At 38.4% G+C, this 5042-nt stretch overlaps 1 pseudogene; it reads right to left on the bottom strand.

The window, feature by feature from the left end:
• Positions 1–2996: 2996 nt before the first annotated feature.
• Positions 2997–3703, bottom strand: LOC109207163 (annotated as a pseudogene).
• Positions 3704–5042: the final 1339 nt, after the last annotated feature.

Genomic DNA, 5042 nt, shown 5'->3' with positions numbered 1-5042 from the left:
TTTATCAAATAGTGTCAATCTAAAGGATTACACGTTTAGGAATCACCTATGTAAGTGTGAAGTGGAAGCCGCTTCAATGAGAATTTTGTAAGGCCAATTCTCTACACACTTATGAAACCAGGCAGTGTTCATGGTTGAAACGAACACAACAATGAGAATCAAAAGACGGTTAAGGATTGGTTGTGTGACATATGGTTGTCTAGGTATACACTAAAGTTCGACGGTTCAAAGATATCAAATCTACCGATTGACCGAGTGTATCCGACATATGTTCACTACGGAAAGTTCAAAGGGAAACCTACTTATCCAGATGCGATTAATCCTTACTTGCAAATCACACAGCTTTCATCTATGATCATTCTTGTTACATCCATTCCCATTCATGTGGGGGATTGTTGGACTTTAAAGGCATTGAGCTTCAAAGACTTTAAGCATTGGGCTTTAAAGTATAAGAGTGTGAATTGGAAATGGTGGGAAATAAAATGGAGGAAAATGAAAATTTGAATGAAGTGAGCTTTTGACTTGCACTTTGTCCCTCATTGGTGAGGGACAACTACATTTGTGTGCTTATATATAGAATCACTTCTTAAAGCTCTTAAAAGGAGTTGAAGAGAATGAACCCTCGCGCCGTCGTCGTCGCTCGCTCGGCTCGGCTTCGGCTTTGGATCGATCGATAAGATTATTTTTTGGAAAAAATTTATTTAATTAATTATTTAATAATTAATTAAATGCCATATCACTGCTGAAGATTCAGAAGGATAGTCTGGCCGCGGTCCTGGCATAACCGCGGTAGGACCGCGCCAAAACCCTGCTGCAGATTCAGAGGGCCACTCTGGCCGCGGTCCTGGTGTAACCGCGGTAGGACCGCGGCAAGCCGCGTAAACTTCTGAAAAGGCACCTTTTTCAGAACAAACATCACACCTCTTCCAATAATTGCCTATAAATTCTGAGGCATGGCTTCGTTTTTAACACACCAAAAACATTACAGAACTTCCTACTTTCTGAAAATACTGCATTCTAATTCGCAGTCTCTCTCTCTCAAATTCGTAAGTGTGATTCTACTCCGTTCTTTAAGTTCGTTGGTATCCTGCAGTTTGTATTGCCACTGTTACAGGAAGGTTTATTCCATTTTATCCTGGGAGGATTTAATCCATTACCTTGGCAACGTGTGAGGGGGTTAAAATTCCTTGAGGACGCACAAGCAAATTGTGGACTCGGAATATTTCTTAATCTTTACTGTTTTTCCAATTTCTTTTATTCTTCTAACAGTTTTTCTGATTTTGTGTTTTAACACAGTAGCAACAACAGTTTCCGACATGAAGCAAGAAAACACTGAATACTGGATCTGTTCTTACTCTATATTTCTTATTGTTATTATTTTAGTTAAATGTTAGGCTTGCCTAGTACCTAAGACTAGGTGCCATCACGACACCCAACAGAGGAAAATTTCGGTCGTGGCAATTGAGCCCTAAAATCACCTCAAACAACATCAAAAACTCGAATCGCATACAAATTAAAGCGTAATGAACTTTGAATTTCCAATTTCTACAAACGACGCTGAAACATATCAAATCACGTCCGATTGACACCAAATTTTGCACATAAGTCACAAATGACATTACATACCTACTCCAGCTTCCGGAAGCGGAATTCAACCCCGATATCAAAAAGTCCACTCCCGGTCAGACTCCTAAAAAATCCAACTTTTGCAATTTCTAGCCTTATTCCACTATTGACCTTCAAATCACAATGTGGACACGCTCCTCAGTCTGAAGATGGCAGCGGGAAAGACGGGAGCACGAACGAGGTAGCTTATGCTTTTTTTCACCCAAAGGAGCTAACGGAACCATCAAAACTCCATTCCGAAGTTGTTTACACACAAGTCAACATCCGGCCAACCATTTCAACTTAAACTTCCAACCTTGAGACTAAGTGTCTCAATTCATTCTGAAACCCTTCTGGACCCGAACCGACTACCCCGGCAAGTCACATAACAGCTATAAAGTGCAAAATGAGTAGTAAATAGGAGAACGAGGCTAAGACTCTCAAAACGACCGGCCGGATCGTTACTATTGAATTAGAGTAGAATTTTGTGAGGCAATCCTTTGAGTAAGTAACTTGGAAAAATATTATACAATGGTATACTGAACTGGTATGCAACGTGACCATAAATAAGACGATGGACACGATGACATGACACACAATATCGTCATTATCTTAAAGCGACGTTTTAGATAACATGGTAAGCTTTGTGGAATAGGTTTGACAAATATATAATTATTTTTCAATCCCTAACTTAATATTCTAGAATTTTATTTCACTTGGGTGGGCCATTTATTAATAATGGTAACCGTTATATTATTTTTTTCTTATATATTTTTATTTCATGTGAATTTTGAAACTAAAGACGACATTACGGTTTTGAAAATTTTCAAATATATTTTCCGTATCTTAAAATACTACTCCTATCGAATACAAACCTAATTAAACTTTGTACGGTGATTTCTTCTGTTCGGTTTTAATTTTTTATTGGGAAATTACCAGTTATGCCCATTTATAAGTAGCTTATTACAAATAGGGGTGTGCATTTGATTTATCGATTCGATTTTGACCCTTATCGATAATTACTTATCGATTATGAATTTGTACATATGCTTATCGTTATCGTTTCAATAAGATTTCGATTTTTTCGATTTTGATTTATTGATTTTTGGGGCTTATCGATTCGGTTATCGATTACACCAATAAGAAAATTTGCGGGATTCCACGGAAAGTATATCGCTATAAACACGCCTAACTAATATGGACAAAAAGAAGCTAAAATAAGACGAACACCGTTTATAACATAAAAATTGTGTCAACAAGCACATGCAAAATCGAATGGGTAGAGGAAATAATAGGATTAGGAACTTTTTTTTCACGTCAAAACGACTAATCTGATTGCAGAGGAAACTCAGTTCAGGTTAAAGGAATACATCAACACAAAAATCTTCATCTTAATCATCCACAAAACCAGGTTCTATTATTACATTCTTCAACTCTTGAGCTTTTTCATCGTTGAAGCCCAAAACTGACAATATCTTATAACCTGGTGATCCTACTTGTGACCACACTCCAAGGAGCAAATGAGTAGTTGTAATCTCCCCATTGTCACTCGTTTTGAGTTTTTCATCAAGTTCCCAATCAAGAGCCTTTTGTGCATCTTCAGTCAAAGGAGGATGCTCGGGACTGAAAAACCACATGTCAGCTTTTCCAAGTACTTTGATAGTTTCTTCACGTACTTTAAAGAGAGTAATGTTGTTTGCCCTCAAATATTTTGAAGCAAAATTTGTCCTTCAATCAGGATTCCCATGAGAAGGGCTTCTGTTCCAGTGGTGGAATATTTAAGTTTTCTTCCTTCCAATTCACCCATGGCAAATGATTTTATCGGCTTTGACGACCATTTAGGAATTTTCTCTATAGATACTGCAGCTTCTGACTTTCCATAAGGAAAGCTAAAAGAGATGGTGGCTTTAATGGGGCAATGTTTTGTAAGAAATAGTTTGAAATTGTTGGACTGAAGAGAGATTTTGATTGGAGTACCAAGCTATTGACTATGCAAATTTTGTGGGTTTGTTGTACAGAGAGACGAATTGGGTCCTACTCTGTAATTGAGCTGGTTGATGCCATTTGAAGTGGCTGCCACTGTGGAGAGAACAGCCATTTTTGCGGCAAGATTCTGCTCCAATTTTAGAGTTAGGAACTTAGGTTAAAGGAAAGGGTATTATAGAATAAGGGTATATTTGTCTTTTTAGTATATCTTATCGGTTTACCGATAAACCGATAACCGAAGAGGACAACATCGAAATCAAAATCGAAATCGATGACTCGATAAGGAAAATTTCGAAAATGAAATCGAAATCGATAAATCGATAAACTGTTATAGATAAACCGATAACAAATAATCGATTCGATTTATCGATAAACCGATTCGAATGCACAACCCTAATTACAAAAATTGGCCGATTCATAAAATATTCTTAATATTATCCAATTAGCTATTTGTAGCCAAAAAAGTCAATTTTTTTCTTTTTAGTGTGTGTTATTAGAATAAATTGTGTGACGACCCGGCCGGTCGTCTCATGAGTTACCGGTCCGTTTTCTCCATTTCTGCTTCTTTATGCTATGTTATCCGTGTTTTATGTGATAGAGCTGTTTAGTTTGCGTTATTGGATTTGGTAAGAAATGAGACACTTAGTCTCTTTTAAGAAGGTTTAAGTTGGAAAAGTCAACCGGATGTTGAATTATGAGTTAGAGGGCTCGGATGTGAGTTCCGATGGTTCGGTTAGCTTCGGGAGGTGATTTGTGACTTAGGAGCGTGATCGGAATTGGTTTTGGTGGTCCGGTGTAGAATTAGGCTTGAATTGGCGAAATTAATATTTTGGCGATTTCCGGTTGGTTGGTGAGATTTTGATCCGAGGGTCGAAATAGAATTCCGAGAGTTGTTGTAGCTTCGTTATGTCATTTGGGATGTGTGTGCAAAATTTCAGGTCATTCAGACGTCATTTGGTCGGGTTTTGATCGAAAGTGTATTTCGGAAGTTTTTGGAAATTTAGGCTTGAATTCGATGAGTTTTGAGTAATTTGATGTTGTTTGAGGTGTTTTGATGATTGGAACAAGTTTGAATGATGTTATGGGTTATGTTGGTAGGTTTGGTTGAGGTCCCGAGGGCCTCGGTTGAGTTTCGGATGGTCAATCGGACCATTTCGTGCCTTAAAAGATAGTAGAAAGTTGCAGGTTCAGTGTTGCAGAACTTTGTTCTCTGCGATCGCATAAGGGGTCCCGCGATCGCATAGGAGGATTTGTGGGAGTTGCTCAGTTGTTCATTGCGTTCGCGGAGTCAGGCTTGCGATCACGTAAGGTCAGGAGCTTATGCATTGCGATCGCAGGTGTTGGTATGCGATCGCATAGGGTAAATATTGGGGGTGAACTTTTGTGCTTCGTGATCGCGAAGGTATCTCCGCGATCGCATAGAAGAAAATTAGACCTGGGCAGTAAGTTTT

This window comes from Nicotiana attenuata, unplaced genomic scaffold (genome assembly GCF_001879085.1).
Source record: "Nicotiana attenuata strain UT unplaced genomic scaffold, NIATTr2, whole genome shotgun sequence".
Taxonomy (NCBI): domain Eukaryota; kingdom Viridiplantae; phylum Streptophyta; class Magnoliopsida; order Solanales; family Solanaceae; genus Nicotiana; species Nicotiana attenuata.
This window is presented reverse-complemented; position numbering and strand designations above follow the sequence as displayed.